Genomic DNA, 18,713 nt, shown 5'->3' with positions numbered 1-18,713 from the left:
CGAGGATTACGAAATATTTTCAGATATTCTATCGCTGGAAATTTTGTGAATGAAACCTTTATACCTAACATTTATTAAATGCCTTGGATAAAGCAAGAGCTACTGCGCCGGGAGACCCCCGCCTCCCGCATCGATAAATTCACAGATCCGATGTGAAATTACAGTCAGCACATCATTTGTAGATCTCGCGGAACAGAAACTATATTACTTATTACTGTGTAGGTTGTATTTGCTAAGGTGGTTTAAAATTTCTCTATTAAACACGGATTCAAGCAACTTACTAATAACACACAGAAGACTAATTAGCCTGAACTGAGCTGCAGAACACTGATCTTCAGGATTTTTAATGCTAGGCAAATTAATGACGTTTTCCAAGGCGTTGGAAAATATTTCTCCTTTGCGCACCGATTGAACAGCTTTGCGAAAATGGGTGCAGTCTTTTGATTACTATAACGTTAATGTTGTCAGGACCAGTTGCTTTGTTGGAATCATGGTTGTTGATGTGTGATAACATCACAAACAAATTTATGGATGTCAAATTATTACTGAGGAAATCCAGGAGGTAAAAGCGCTGATCACATAGAGTTAAGTTTGATTCAAAGTTTTTGGAAAACAGATTGCTTTGTCATATACTGGCGAAATCACCTCAGTCCCGTTGAAGATGTTTGGGATAAAGCAGGATTTCCAAAAGTGGATTCCACGGAGCTATATAGGGCTTTGTGAGTGAGACTAAGAGGCACCGGAACCCCTTTCTTAAAGGGGACCAAATGCTCTATATGGAAAAATTAAATGACATTTAATGATTGATCTTTTTTACTGGAAAAAGATATGGTACACAACTAACGTATAAATAGTTTCAGGATGGTTCATGAAAAAGAAAATAAACAATAAATTAATAAAAAATGCAACAATTTTTTTATTAAACCAAAACAAAAAAATGGTTGTAAACAATATCAATAGTTAGTGTTAAAATTTGAAATGAATGTTTTTCATATTTATTTTAGAAATTTCCTGTTAGTTCTCTGTGAAAAATGTTTGCCCTGCTCAGGGGCTCGATGGTTCCTCAAGTTTGGGAAACCCTGGGATAGAGGGCACCCATTTGCTCAGGACTTTGTTTTGTTATTCTCCACAACTAATAGGACCAAGCTTCCGTTCTAGTCTTTTAAATTTGATGGACTGAGCATATGACTCTCCCGCAATTTCTGTAATCCTTTTAAAGTGATTGTCGTTCTAAAGACAACTTTAACTTCAAAACGTTTAAAGCAATTGAAGTGGTGGTTTTTGTGAACATAAATGGCAGAACATTTAGAGGTTTATCATAGCTGTCTGGTTTTCGTTGGAATTTCTTGGAGAGTATTTTACTGTCTACGCCGATATTTAATTTATAAGTTAAATTAGATGCTATCGAGGACGCGTTCTATTTAAACTTAGATTATAGGTGGATTTCCGATATGAATGTTCTAAAACTGTCTCAGTCAGACATTGAGTGTCGATACAGTATCGATTGAAAGGGATATTTGAGTTTTTTTATACTTAGTATTTATTTTAAATATGACAAGCCAGTGAAGAGAGGATCCTAACGGAGACAGAACTGAGGATGAGCACGTTTAATTTAATAAATATCTAAGATGTTTTTTTTTTCAAAAAATGAATTCAATCAACAGAAAAACATAAAGGTTAAAACTGATTTAAAAAAATCTCTATAACATTACTCTTTTTCACGCATCAGGATCTATTCAACACTCAGCCAAAACGAAACAGCGGTACCTACATTACACTGCGTTGCAATGGTATACTCATGGTAACTGAATTTATAAATTACCTCGATATCTGGGTCTCATTTACCCATATGATATTCTACTTGTTTTCCCCCGCTAGTTTGTATGTTACGGTTACAAAAACGTCATATATATATATATATATATATATATATATATATATATATATATATGTGTATATATATATATGTGTGTGTGTGTGTGTGTGTATATATATATATAGAGAGAGAGATATATAAAGGACAGAGTGCGTCAGAAAAGGAGCAATTCGTGAAATGTGGCTTTAAAAAATGCTAATGATGCAACTCTCGACAAGAATATAAGAGTGACCTCACTTTTAAATGGCTTCATTTTCGAATATTATTATATTACTATATGATCATTGTTGTAATGTTTTGAAAAAGGAACTCGTAATAGGTTTGACATGCAGCGGTTCTTCACAAAGAAATACGTAACCAAACTTTATATATCTATAACAGTGAAATTGTCTGTGTGTGTGTTGACTGTGTGTGCACATTTCTCAAATAGATTACTCTGTCATTTTTCAGTCTACAGACTCAAGATTTAACATAAGGGATATTGCGATTTGAAAAAATCTTTATAATCGGTTTTCGGCCAGAAATTTTGCTGTCAATGGGTCAGGGTTCAACAGTTTGCCCTTTAAAAACTCTACCAAACTCCTCCGCCAATTTTGGGTCTAAACACTTTAAATCTTAGATGTAGGTTACTTGGACATAGTACAACTTTTAGTTTGATTTGAGTCCAAAACAATTAATGTTAAGGGGGGGGGGTCAAAGTTTTTAAAAAATTACCTCTGCGGTCTTTACCAAATTACTCAGCCAATGTTAACATGTGAACTTTTACATAAAATTTATTCAGACATAGAGCAAGCTTTTAGTCGGTTCTTGACCGAAAGTTTGGCGACCAAGGGGTCAAAGTTCAAAAGATTTTACCTTTGCGATCTCTAGCAAACTATTCAACCAATTTTGGTTCTAAACATTTGAAATCTTACATAAAGGGTATTCAAACATACCCTAATGTTTTTAATCAGTTTTTTGGGGCGAAAATTTGACTGCCAATAGGTCAAAGTTGAAAGAGCTGACCTTTGCAGACTCTACCGACTCCTTCGCTAATTTTTGTTTTAACACTTGAAATTTTAGATGTAGGTTACCTGGACACGAGTCAATTTTTTAATATATATATATATATATATACATATGCACATAAAGTTATGAACAGTACATAAGGCCCGAGCAAAGCTGGGTTGAACCGCTAGTATTACATAAAAACATTTGAAAGAAACAGAGCAAAAAGAAGAATACTGTGTACCAAGAAGTGCTGGACCGAAGTGTCTCTTATAGTGTGATTTTATTATTTGTATTGAACTATGTAGCACAATTTTAATTCATTATTACTACTTAGTAATTTATTCTATTTGGGTTGATTCTATATTTAAAATACGAACAATTAATAAACAACAGAGGAACAGTAAACAATTAATAAAAAGCAGAGGAAAATAAACAATTTATTTACAAGAGGTGCCACGTAGGGAGAACGTTTATGCAAAATACATTAACCAGTTATAAAGATTATATGTAGGAACACAACGAAAGAAAAAATATCACGTTACCAGAAATTCCACTGCAATTATCGTGTATCAAATGCTTAGAAATATTACAAAATATGATATTGCAACCAAATTTCCAAACTGAGAAGATATTATACGCTTCGGATTCTGTGGAACTCACCTTACGTATCTCAATGTAATGGAGCCGCTGATGCTGGAAGCAGCACCAGCTGCATAATATGTATGCAAATGACCAAGCCGCCTGCACGATGTGACGTCACAGCAAAGATAAAAAAATGATATGTGTTGGGAAAAATAGGTTCTCGAAACAGGAAGAGAGAGGCACGTGTTCGAGATATATACGTGATGTCATAGCTTGGCGGAAAATTTACACGTGGCCGAAGGAGAATGCGTTGTTGGAAATACCTAATATAAAGGCTCATGTTAGAAAAAAGAAACTAAGTCGAGTTTCTTCCTGAATTCTGTGTCTTTGATATAACAACCACATCACATCAATCCTAATAGCATAGCTTGTTTCGTTTTCTGGTTGCTTTAAATCATCAGCCATTTTTGTAAATGTTTTTACGCTGCAATTTTTATATCTAAAAATATTTATTCCTGGTGCTTGGTTTGCTTTGTTTTATGAAAGAAAAATGGTTGTTTTTTGTTTTATTTGTATTTGCAAAGCATCATTAAGTTTTACAAAGAAGGATGAAACCATTGCACCTATGTATGATGCATTTAAGGTCAGTGAGCCGATATCTTCAGACAGCCTGATCTAATATCTCTACCCCACTGTCCAGATCATCACGTATGAACCTTGTACATTCTTTTTTAAATGCAAATGTGAAGTTTACCAAGGCGTCTCGGTTGCTAGAAGCGAAACACTGACCTTTATCGTATCAGAACAGGAAAAGTCAACTGACGTGATGTCGGAGAGGAAGGGTTAGTCACCAACTTGTCTTAACCTCTCCAGACATTAGATTCTTTTCTTCCGAATAATACTTTGAAAAACTGTCGAACCAAATTTTCGTGAACTTTTACGCTTTAAGAAATATTTTTATTCGTTTCACGAGTCCTTTATACGAGATGCATTCAATAAGTTTCCAGACTTTTCCCGTGTATGCATTTTTATTGATGGTCCAGAAATAAAACTTTAGTCCTCTGTGAAGGAATCTTCTGCTGCAATGCACGCGTATTGTTCGAAAAACTTCTGGAACACACAATGGAAGTCCTCCTGGGTGAGCGTGTCAATGTCCCTCGTCACAGCTTCTTTCGTCTCCTCAATTGTCTCATAACGACAGCCTCCAAGGTTTTCATTGAGCTTAGGGAATAAGCAAAAGCCACAGGGGACGAAGTCCGGACTCTAGGCAGGGTGAGGAACTATCTTGATATATATCTTGGTCTAATAGTCTGTAATCTTCTTTGGGCACCTTTGGGACCAACTTCGCGCATATCTCCCGAATCTTCTGTTCCTCGCTAATAACTGTCTGTACAGTTTCAACACTGACATCAAGCTGCGCACGTATCGTTTCTATAAACACATGACGGTCCTTACCGATAAAATTCTTTATTTTGCCAATAAAGTCTGGTGTTCTGACTTCCTAAATCCTCCCACGCCTCTTATTATCTCTTCGCACACTTTCTGTCTTCTTTGAATCTTTTATGCAATTCAAAAACTTATGCTAGATTTATACAAGATGGTTCAAAAGCAGTCTGAAGCATTCCATACGTTTCTGTGGCAATTTTTTCCAAGTTTAAAACAGAATTTTATTGCATATCGTTCTTCTAAAGTGTCCTCAAATCCAGATTGCATTTTTAAAATTCACGAGCTGTGATAACCAGGCTTTAGTAGGGTGTATTCCAATTCTTGGTCTAGTTGTCCATTTTGATCTGAAATCATAAACATTGGTTATCTCATAAGGTGCCTAGCATTAACAAACAGTATTTTCAAAAGTCTACGACAATTTTGAATGCTGAAAGAAAAGTTTCAAAACTTATTTAAGTCACCTTGTATATAATTCATTTCAAATTAATGCATCCACTCGTTTAGTAATTATGTTGTATTTTAAAACTATGTGTTAGATATAGAATGTAAGATCCCGACACATCTTAGGAATAAATTACTCGGTTTAAAAAAGACATAAGCAAGCGGTAACCAATGGGAGTAAGCTACTCTTGATACTCCGGCATTCAAGATACATTCGGGTGTCGATCTTCTATTTGTTACATTGTACCTTTATACAATAAACTTGTTATGTCTTACTCTGTGTGTTGAGTCTCATTTCATCTGGGTGACCATTTGAGAATATCGGGCGTTGTATGTTAAACCTAGCTATATGCAAAAAGCGTCGCCAACGATCAGTGGCTAGTGTGGTAACAGCAATAACTTGAAGAAAAAAAAAAAAAAGTGAGAGTTTCCTGCTTCAAAAGTGATCAAACTATCATTTTAATTATTATTAATATGATGTTTCTGAATTTTTGAGATCAGGATTGGTTATTTGTATCATTATTCATCGGACTACTGTTCTCATCTTGAGTGTGATTTTCACAAGTTTCAGTCGGTATAACCTCCGAACTTCTTCAGGTGCATCTTGTCGAACTCGACAATGTTTCTGTCGAACTCGGGAATTTGGACGGAATTTCGAGCGGGGGCATTTATTTACTTCACGGAGGTAGTGTGCTCTTGTTCCGTCAACCAAGACTGAATAGAGGTCCTAAATAATTCGCAAATGTATATTTCGGTCGCCCACACCTAGGATTGAACCTTAAACCTTCAGGAAAATATCACTTTTACAATGGGAAAAATAAATGCTTCTTTCCAAATTCATGGTTGAATATCGTTATATTTGTGCTAATTTTTGCATTATATTCTAATCCCTATTAATCCCTAGCAATGAATCACATGGATACTATAATAGTTAGGTAGCTGTACCCAATCATAAAATAATCTATACATCTAGATCGATCTAGTGGTTTTCGAGAAACCTTCTTGGGTAAATATAGTCTTGTGGTGACTAATCCGTATTAACCTCAAAATGAGAATAGAACTGATATCATAATACTTAGTTGGCTGCAGCTTATCATAACAAAAGTTGATCTCAAATTTAAGCCAGAATGGCACATTAGTTTGCGAACAAAAATTGGAACTGACAGACTTAGAGAAATATAATATAATATTGATTATTATTATTATTATTATTATTATTATTATTATTATTATTATTATCTAAATATTAATTTACTTGTCCGACATCCAGTGTCACAAAAGAGAGCATAATCATCGAAAACATTAATTAATGAGAAACGAATTACCTCCCTTTATAGTCGCTCTTTATACGTTAAAAATCATTAAAACCATTTCCTTTTAAAAAATTTTTTTTAAATATGACGTTCAGTTGACGGTTTCAAATTAGCTATTTTATTTTATAATTTAAAAAAATGTCATGTTGAGAGAAGACTATAAGTTATTTTTTATCGTAGATTCTTTTTAAAATTAACATAATGTGCAAGTTTATCTGCTCTTTCATAATTTATATTAAAAATTATTCAGAAAAAGCAAACATTGTATTGTGTGTTTAATTTTTATTTAACAAAATTTAATTTTTTTAAATCAATTCTTTTAACGTTTAAAATAGAATTTACAAAAAACTTGTTTTAAATTCGTCGGTATTTGCTTTATTTTATTTCTTATTCATTTTACTTATAATGTGTTTAAAAAAATTCAACTACTGTGGAATTTGCACCTGTTCTGCTAGTTATTATTATTATTATTATTATTATTATTATTATTATTAGTAGTAGTAGTAGTAGTAATAGTAGTAGTTCAAATCCCTAAAGCTGTCGTGATGTACTGAAAGAAATACACCTTTAGACACCGTTTTTGGTTTGTGTATGTTTAAAAAGAAATTCGGATCTTTTGTAAGGTGATTCCACCGCGTTCCTTCAGAAAATAATCTGCCATGCAAAAAAATCTGATAAAACGCGAGCTAAAAAAAAAAAAAAACAGGCAAAAAGATGATATTCATTCATATCATTGTGTAATATCAAATCAATAAAATATTGTTTTCCTTATAGTTCAGCAACCATATAAAGTCACAAGCGCAGCTCTCCACTTCCTCTCGATGCGTTCCTCAGTGACATTTATTCTGTATTTTGTACAAACAACCCCTTATACTAACGCTAACCCTAGCCCTAACCTAACAATAACTATGTCTAATCGTTCTCACGAATAATAGCCAATGGAGTATGTTTGATCTCAATAACTATTTGTCTCTGCAGAATTTGAGTGTAATTTTCGTGATCAGCATAGTCGAAAATCTTCAAAACTCGTCATATATGGACATAATGTAAAAACATACCAAACGCGATTTCATGAACAAAGCTTCTCTCCTAATTCTAGAACTGCCCACCTGTGGAACACTGTTCCCCTGGCATGCTTCCCGGTTGAATCACGACCTTCGTAATATAGGTCATAAGGGTCATCGGGTTAATACAACATAGTAGTTCTTGTTGAGTCGTCCCTATAAATAAAATTCTACCCAATTTATACCATTAACGATTACTACACTATGACCTTACATTCATTAACTCTTATTCTCGAGTGGCTTTCGGGTCTTGATAAGTAGTGACTTCCAATTAAAAAAATAAATAAAAAAGCATGATTTTCTTGTCTGATTTTTATGCAATTTTTTTTTCCATTAATTGCGGAGTTGATGGTGTTTTTTCACCGCTGTCGATGAAGACCATGGACATTAATGGTTCATAGTTAATTGGGCTTTGTAAGTACGTAGATGATTTGTCAGGCCAATGCGGTCTTTGAAAGTTTTTCAAACACTCGATGACTTACGTGGAAAACATTTTGTAGCAAGAGTTGCGCAATTCCCCGATCACACATCTCCTGGGTTGGCACTGTTTTATTCCAGTAGCAAGTAGAAATTCAGGATACTGGAAACAAAGCCGAGATAAGCGGAGAGCATATACAGCATCTGTTATACCTTAAAAGTCACCCATCTGATACTGGCTAGAATCATCGTTGCTTAACTTCGGCGATATCTTTAGAACCGGTGTGTCAACCTAATTATGACGGAATTGAAGGGTTACTCTTCAAAAGAAATACACATCGCAATTGAACCAATACATTTTGCGTGTGATTTTATGCTAGAAGATTATAATCTAATATTTTCAAAGACAAAATTTATAGTTATTGAAGTACAAGTAAAGCACCTAGTTGTCATTTCCGGTTCCGACAAATAGCATGATCTCGTTTGCGTCTTTTTGCTAAACACAAAAGTCGTCAATAGAAGCATTTATGGTAGACATTGTATGCATGTTGTCTCATTATATGTATTGTAAGGCGCTAGTCGCATCCTGAGTTTTATACGTGTTTCAGGAGGTGGAGAGAGAAAGGCAGCAGAAAAAGAGATATAAATAAGCTTAGAGCGAAAGGTGTATAGAGGGGAATAAATAGATAGACAGAGATAGAAATAGAAAAAATATATTGAGAGAAGGGATTTTAAGAGAGAGAGAGAGGCACATCTATAAAGATAAAGGAATATATATACATATGTGTATAAACATAAATATATATATATACATATATATATATCCTTTATCTTTAAATATATATATATATACTGAGAGAGAGAGAGAGATAGATAGATAGAGAGAGAGAAAGAGAGATAGATGAGGGGATTGAAAAAGAGAAAGATAGGCAAATAGATAGATAGATAGATAGATAGATAGATAGATAGAAATAGAGAGAGAGAAGGGGGTTTGGAATACTGAGAGCTGCATAGATAAATATAAATAGATAAATGCATAAATAGATAAAGAAAGGGAGACAGATGAATACATAGGAGATAAAGAAAGAAGGGAGATACGGAGAGATGCATTTTAATATTAGGGTTCTTTCCTGAATCGGCAGTGTATATGCGTGTGCCACTGAAATAGTGAAGCTGTCGAGAAAAGGGGGATTTAGAAATTAGAGACATAGACCGAGACGGAAAGAGAGGGATAAATAGATGCACAGATAGATAGATAGATAGATAGATAGATTGAAAAATCATCGAAATTATGCAACTTTGAGCATGATCACGTTTAAATGAGTGGCCCCTTTAAAAAAAACAGTTGCTTATGTCGGCATTGTTTTCATTTATCCCTGACTATCTTTTCTATTAGAATCTAAAAGTATTGATTCAGAAGGTGTGGTTCTGGATTCTGCCAAAGCAACCCCTGTATGAACGTGCGTCTCAGAAGCAGAGATGCGTCATTGAATTCGCTAATACGATAAAAATTGAAGCTATCAAAATTCAATGCAACCTGTTAAACGTTTACGAAAAATGTGAGTAACAATCTACGCTCCAGACGCCAATGTACACCTATCATGCCATGGCTGGTAAAAATGCATTGAGAATATTGCTAGCTATGTAGAAAAATTAATTCTGCGTACAAAAGGTTGCTGTTTTAATAGTACCGTTCTCGTTTTCGTGGCACTTTAACTTTTTGTGATATATATATATATATATATATATATATATATATGTGTATGTGTGTGTGTGTGTGTGTGTGTGTGTGTGTGATGAAAATAATGAAAGGAAGTCTCGAAATAAAGACGAAATGTTGATGATTAGATCCGGTTTGTTCCTTTTTATTTCTCTCTCTCTCTCTCCATATATATATATATATATATATATATATATATATATATATATATATATTTAAAAGAGTGTAGCCATCAACAATTGTGGGTTTTTTTAAAGGTTTTCATCATATTTTTATTTTAAAATATTTTTATAACGCGTTTCGAGCTTAGGGTGTGCTCTCTTCAGATATTTTCGTAAAAAGTTTTTCTTTAAAGTGGGAGTTTGTAGATATGCCTCCGCTGATATTAAATATGTTTTTCATAGTGGTGCGATGCGCGTGTTCAGTGTTTAGACATTCTGTCTCCAACTGTAAGTTGTTCACTGTGACCGGTCAAAGTTAGTTTCAAAGAGTGTTTTTTAGTCCATATGGTGAAGGTTTTTATGGCTTCTTTAGGGTTCTTTTTAAAGACTTTCTTTCCCCATGTATAGCATACACTCACACACAATCACATACGCATACATATATATTTATATACATGTACACATGCACACGCACACGTACGCAGGCACACACACATACACACACGTACATACATAGAAATATATGCAGGAGCATACATATATACACATATACATACCCACCTACACACCCACACACGTACTCGCATACATCCACCGCTAACAATTATTTTTATTTTTTTATTTTTTATTTTATATATATATATATATATATATATATATATACACACACTTTTTTTCCCAACCAAAACACGCATGTATATATGCGCTTAATCATTCAGACATACGTACACACACCCACACACACACACAAGTAAGATGGAGAATAGGTAGAAGATATATATACACACACATACACGCACATACACACATATATGTACACACAAATATGTATGTGCACATACACTCACAAACATCCACATACTATGTAGGCACATACACATACACACACACATGCACACACGCAGACATATGCAGGGGCTCACACATACGCGTATATCCATATTCACACGAACACATTTACCCACTCATACATGTGCATACATATGTATATATATATATATATATACATACACACACATACATACGGATGTGTATACACTCATCCACCCATATATATATATATATATATGGGCACATGCACTCACAATCACACACACACACATACATATTCATACATCCCACCTTATGTATATATTGGTTGAAGTTTCCTTTCCAATCCATGCACATATGCATACATGGATTCGGTCACCCAAACATAAGTGCACGTATACATACAAACAAGATGTAGCATAGATAACAGATGATATATAATTATACACACACGTATACACAATCATACGTGTACACCCACGCACACACACATATACACACGCACACACGCGCGCACATACACATACATACGTTTAATTTCTAGTTGTTTGTTTAGTTAAGAGAAATGGTACTGTACTGGGTATGGGCGCGCGCACCCGCGAAAGTGTGCGTGTGCCTTATTGTGCTTTTTTGTTGTTTCGTGTGTGAGGGTGCACACCTACCCAAGCATGCATGCGTGTAAGTGTATTTTGTGTTTTGCCTATTTATGTGTATAATTATGGAGAGATGTTTAAGGCGGGGTTAAACTTTGTTATTAATTTTTTTTCTTGAGTTAGCAAGTAGAAGTAGTTGTCAGTTTGGAAGATGGGCATTATCTCGAATCTGCCTCCACTGCATGCGTGTATATGTTGTGATACATGTAGGTGTCTATTTTCCGCGATTTTGATGTTGGATCGGTGTAGGGCTACTCTATTACTAAGGTTTTTTGTAGCGCCTATGTAGGATTTATCGCATGCTGGACATTTTATTACATAGATCACGTTTTTTGAGGTGCAATCTAGGTTTTTTTAAATTTTGAATGTTTGTATGGGGTTCGTAAATGTGTATGTGTTTCCCTCTAATATTATGTTGCAGACTCCACATCGTTGTTTGTTGCATTTTTTGACTCCTTTTGTTGCGTCTTGATTGAGTTTGGATGAGGTAAGAATGCGTTTTAGGTTTTTGGGTTGGCGTTTGCTTTTTATTATTTTTGTTGTTTTAAGGAAATTGTTTAGTTTGCTGTTTTGGTTAAGTAGGACGAGGTTTTTCGTTATCTCTGTTATGTCCATGTCATGATGAAAATAATGAAAGGAAGTCTCGAAATAAAGAGGAAATGTTGATGATTAGATCCGGTTTGTTCCTTTTTATTTCTCTCTCTCTCCATATATATATATATATATATATATATATATATATATATATATATATATATATATATATATATATATATATATATAGTTGATAGTTGGCAGTTTTATTTACTGAGCCATGGGATAGGTACTGGTAAATTATATCTACATGCCATTGTATAACTACTGATCGTCACTTTAAAGTAAAGTAATATTTTAATCCGTCTTATATATATATATATATATATATATATATATATATATATATATATATATATATATATATAAAGCTGAATGTCTGTGCGTGTGTCTGGTCACGAATAGGCTCCTATATGGTTGAGTATTATAGAAAACTGATCACATATAATTATAGAAGATGTATCGAGACACAGGAATGGGTATTTTGATCTGGCATAATGATGATTCATTAAAATTGTGGGGGTCTGCGTACGCGCCTGATCCACAAAGTATGGAAATAAAAAATTTAAAAATTAAAAAAAAAAACGTTTACAAGTCTTTTTATATAGATGTACGTAATAATACTTTGATAAGTATGTTTCAACTTAAATAGGGGTGGTATAATAAAATTGTGGGGTCTGCGTTCGCGCCCGGCCTCCATAGAACGGAAATAGGCACAAACCTTAATAAAGACTTTTCATATATATCTGCGTAAGTATACTTTGATAATTATGGTTCAGTTTGAAGAAATATGTTATACTAAAATTATGGGGTGTTCGTTCGCGCCTGACCTCTATAGAAGGGAAATTTGTCACAAAGTTTAACAAGGTTTTTTAATATAGATCAACAGAATATTGTAATAAGTGTTTCAGTGTGAACAGGTATGGTATAATAAATTATGGGGTTTATCTATTTTATTTTTACTTTCATCATATTTTGCTTTGATTTTGATATCCTCAAATTACAATCTATCTCTTTACAACCCTTCCTTTTCATAACCTATCATACTTCATAAATGAGAGTCCATTTTCTGTAGGCTGTTTTTGAACCCAGTCAACGACGGGTACTTTTGCTAGTATATAATAAAGTTCTGATTGCAAAGTAAAAAAAAAAGCAAAATATTTTTGTGCCATTAGCTAGAATCGAAACTGAAAGCAAAACTACAGCATTCAAAGCTAGTGACGTTTACACAACTATGTATTGAGTAAACATGAAGATAGATGAATGTACATAATGTCTAACGATTTTTTCAATTTTGACTCATTTTTCACTCCTTAAAAACTGTTAATTTTAACCCATAAAACAACGGTTCATTAAAAATCCAACATTTGAGGCCCCTAGCGTCGCTGTGCACTTTTTTTTATTTCGGACGAGATAGATTTTGAAAATATGGAGACAGACAGACATAGTGGATTTTATAAATTAGAAAATCCATATTTGATGCTTTCTGAATGGGGGATTCGTTTTATGTACACTCGAATCTATTCATGCAGTTTTTACATACCACTTATGCACACACACACACACACAGTTATATATATATATACATATATATATATATATATATATATATATATATATATATATAATCAGTTAAATCGTGTGTATACATTTCCCTACAAAACTACTCTGTCAATTTTCAGCCTACAGACTCGAAATTTGACATCAGGGGTATTTAGATTTGGGAAAATCTTTTTAATTTGTTTGCGGCCAGTCGCTTACTCTTCAGATACTCACTTTAAAAACATAGGAATATATTATTTAAAACAATTTTCATAGTCCATACAACCAAAAATCTACTTCAGTTTACTCGCCAAGAAGGTCTCCATCACGCTTTGTTCATTTTGACTAAATTAAATTATTTTCGTATCTATGTGTATATAAATTTATTATTATTATTATTATTATTATTATTATTATTATTATTATTATTATTATTAATAATGTTATTTTTATTATTTTATTATTTAAAAAATTATATCTTATTTTCTGTTTTATTTTAACATCTTAGAATCCTATTTTTAGTTATACTAATTGCTATATCTATGATTTATTTTTCAGTTTAAATACTTTTGATAAGATCCAATAATATAAATTTAATTTGAAACACCATGCTGCTGCGTTTTGTTTACTTCTTCAAAATATTAATTGATAGTTAAAACAAATTAATTCGGTAAATTTTGGTCAAATCGTGACTAATTATAAGATTATGTATATTTTTATATCACTTCTTTTTGTTGCGTGCTAAGTTTTCCATCAATTATTTGAAGTATAACATTTTATCTTTCTTTCGTAAGTTTATTAATAGTTTAAAAGAATTCATTTTAAACCGATTTCAAACCTATTTCATCGTATTTTTTCTAATAGACTTTAGTTTGCTGAATTTAAAATTATTCATTAATTCATTAAATTATTTATCCTATTTGGCTTATACATTCTAATTAATTGTACATTTTAAATATCATTTGATTCTTTAAATCTAATATTCGATTCATAGTCATAAATACTTTCCCTTTTTTATTCCTAGATTTACATCATTGATATATGTAAATATTTTTCAACTATGGATATTTCCTTTTGCTATTATAATTCAAATTAACGGAGCCGACCGTTTAAATCATTCAGTTATATTATTAACATTATTGCAACAAAGCACGGACGCGCGTATGGCGGCTATATGCAAATGTCATGTGTGAAGTGACGTTTCGGTAAGGAATAAAAAAAGACTATAAAGATAATGTGTGTACCGACTGACGAGCACGTTAAAGATCGCGTTCGAGGTGTACCTGAAAACACGCGTGGCTCGAGAATGAAGAAAAAATGTATTTTCTTAAAAACCTGAAAATGAGTTTAAATTCTTTTCTCTTTCTTTCTTATGTTCCATGAAACGTGTAAATATATTAAAGACTACATTCCAGAAGATTATTTGGCGCCGTTCCCTAAGTCTTCTCACAAAAACGGTTTGAAATAAAGACAGAAGGGTTATCGCGGAGAAATAAAGCCGCAAAGGAAAGACTTTAAAACGAACCAAGCCGAGGATTAAACAATGAAAGTAAAAAGAATTGCACTCGACTGTAATATAGTTTGTTGTGTCGTTTTTCTTTTTCTTGCACTTACGAAGTTGTTCCCGTTTTGTACAATCATATTTTTAAAAGGGTGTTTTGTGGAAACCTTATGCCAACATGAATAATATCTTTAATGTTAGACAAAAGTTCTAGTATTATGAATCGGGTATGTAATATTATAGGGAATATAGTTACATGCTCAGTTAACGAAGCAAGTAGCTTATTACTTTTTAAGTAAGAAGTTAGAATTTATCATGTAGGAATAAACACATTTATATTCTTGTAAGTTTGTATTCTAGTAGTTCAAGGATCGACTTTTGGCTGAGAAAACTAAACGACTCCAGTTTTTATTTTATGGCTACTTTTAAAATAATAAGAGAAGATACGTCCAATTCTTAACACGGGCTATGTTGATTGATATAGAAAATTGATTTTCTTTTTTGGTGCGTTTTTAAACCGTGTCCAGTGCTTTAGTTTTCGCTATTTTGTGACTTGGATTCTTATAAATCTAATACCGAACGCAGAAATCTTTAATTTTAAAAATAATAGCAAGAGAAATTGCTTAGCAGTCAAGAAAAACGGTTGAGGTTACCGGAATATTATCTGTTGATCTTTAAACTAAAACTCTTTCTAAAGAAAAAAAAAACGTGTCCACTAAACATTTTAGCTACCTACAATCCTCGTATTCAGAAATAAAGGATAAAGATTATGAAGAATTCTTCTGTATGCTGTCTGAAAGTTGCCACGAAAATTCGGACAGCGAACAAATTTTCCGTGTAAGGAACGTAACTAAGCCATCAGAAGTTAGCGACTGGACATTTTATGATTCAGATTACGAGCAAAGTAGCTAAGAAAATTGTGAAAATTAGAAAAGTAATAGATGAATAAACAGAGTGTTCGCATTGGATAAAGAGGCCGAAGGTAAATAACAAGATCCAACCGTATTTTAACACACACACACACATATATATATATATATATATATATATATATATATATATATATATATATATATATATATATATATATATATAGTACGTTATAAAATATATATGGCGATTAAGCTACACTGAATATTCCGCGTTTCATTCACTCTAGGACTCTTCAGGCTTATGCGCGAATTTTGTGGTTGTCTGTCGTTTTTATATACGCATCTTATATTGAGATTTTAGTTAGCCAATCAGCTTCCTAGTATCCACCGCTCCCTTCCTATCAGCCAATGAACATGCACTTACCAGACAAAGGCCTATTTGACATCTGGGTGATATTTTGTATCGCTATCCTAGAGTAAATTTTTAGCTTGTGAACACAGTTGTTCGCTATTTCTCTTCTACAGTTTAATAGATGTTGGGGTTCTTTAAAGTACAGGATAGCAAATGTTTCATGAAAGCATAATCTACATGGGTCATCTAGATCTCTACACGTGGTAGCTTGTCTTATTATTTTCCATTCGACTACCGGCGAATGTCCGCTTTCCTTGAGTTCCCAGTATTTATTTGCTGGCGTTGTTTTCATACGGTGTTTTTTTTATTGTTGAATGTACTTTTATGGTCATAATATGGAGTTTTTAAATCTAAGGAAGTCATACCTACGTAATATTTCTTGTTATTCGGGTTTTCTCTCGCAAATATTGTAGCCTGGTAAACTACGCTTTTGTTTAGACATTTATTTTGAAGTGGGCATAGTGTGCGGTGTCTACAGTTGCATTTATCTTGTTCGTTATTAGTATTTTTATTTCTAGTATGGTTGTTCTTGTCCGGGGTTCGTTTATTATTATTATTATTATTATTATTATTATTATTATTATTATTATTATTATTATTATTATTATTATTATTCCTGCTAGTGTTAGTTTTATTTTTGTCATGGTGCCTACTTTTTTATTGTTTATTTTGTTGTTGTTTACATTGTTTTATTTAATATTTTGTTATAATGTGCTTTAATTATCATCTCTAAATTTTCGCAGCAGCTGTAGTATAACTTTAAGGTATTTTTATTGAAAATTTTGTGTAATGGGTTGGTTGCGGGAAAGTGTTTTTCAATAAGATCTAGAAATTTTTTTCCAAGTTTTGTTTTTAACATTTGATTGTATGGGGCCGTATAACAAATTATAGTTCTTTTTCCTCTATTTTTAATTTTATTATAGTTATTGGGATTTTGTTGCTTATATTTGATATCGATATTTTTGTATCAACTATTTTAAGGGCTTTTTCATAGATATTGGTTGACCTGTTAAATGCAGTTTCATCGCTTGAGTTATTACTGAGTCTACTTACGATCGAGAAATAGCGAACAACTGTGTTCACAAGATAAAATTTACTCTAGGATAGCGATTCAAAATAGTTTTAAAACTAACAAAAACAATAGAAAATAAACAAATTAATAAATTAAATAAACATGAATATACATAAACGAGCACACGTATATGTATGTATATATATATATATGTGTGTGTATATATATATGTACATATATGTATGTACATATATATATATATATATTTATATATAAAGTAACATGAAAAAAAAGAACCTAGATTTCAAACAGGTCAAGAAACTAGATATCCAGGCTAAATAGAGCACACACAAAGGAACAGGTCAACCAGAGGTCAAATTGGCATTTGTCCGATAAGTGCATGTTCATTGACTGATAGGAAGGGCGCGGTTGATACTAGAAAGCTGATTGGCTAACTAAAATCCAATGGAAGGTGCGTATATAAAAACAACAGGCAACCACAATATTCGCGCATGAGCCTGAAGAGTCCTAGAGTGGATGAAACGCGGAATATTTAGTGTAGCTTAATCGCCATGTATATTTTATAACTTACTAACTAGCTCTACCTACGCATTGAGCACTTTTAAAGTAAATACTTAAAGTATACGCAAAAATTTATACTTTCGTATATTAATTTTACGTGAGTAAATGAAGTAGTTATATATATATATATATATATATGATGAAAATAATGGAAATAGTATTCCGACAAAATAGAGAAAATAAAAAAAGGAACAAACCGTATTATGTGTTCACCAACGTTTCGTCTTTATTTCGAGACTTCCTCTGGGTGAATGAGATTAAGAAATTTTGACTGGTATATTTTTTGGTTTCTTAATCTCATTCACCCAGAGGAAGTCTCGAAATAAAGACGAAACGTTGGTGAACACATAATACGGTTTGTTCCTTTTTTATTTTCTCTCTCTCTCTCTCTCTCTCTCTCTATATATATATATATATATATATATATATATATATATATATATATATATATATATATATATATATTGTTTATTCTATGTGCTATGTATTTTCGGATTGTTTTACTCTGTTATTCATGTTGAATTCACCTGTTCGTAACACCCATCATCATCGTCGTTATGAACGTTGAGGATTTGTGCCGTTATGAACGCATGTTAATTTTAAAAGCTGCACAACCGGCGAAGCGAACGTTTGTTTATTCCATGTGCTATGTATTTTCGGATTGTTTTACTCTGTTATTCATGTTGAATTCACCTATTCGTAGCAACCATCATCATCGTCATCAT

The sequence above is a fragment of the Euprymna scolopes genome, chromosome 10 (genome assembly GCF_053919585.1).
Source record: "Euprymna scolopes isolate OS-2025 chromosome 10, ASM5391958v1, whole genome shotgun sequence".
Lineage (NCBI taxonomy): Eukaryota > Metazoa > Mollusca > Cephalopoda > Sepiida > Sepiolidae > Euprymna > Euprymna scolopes.
Note: the sequence above shows the minus strand (reverse complement) of the source record.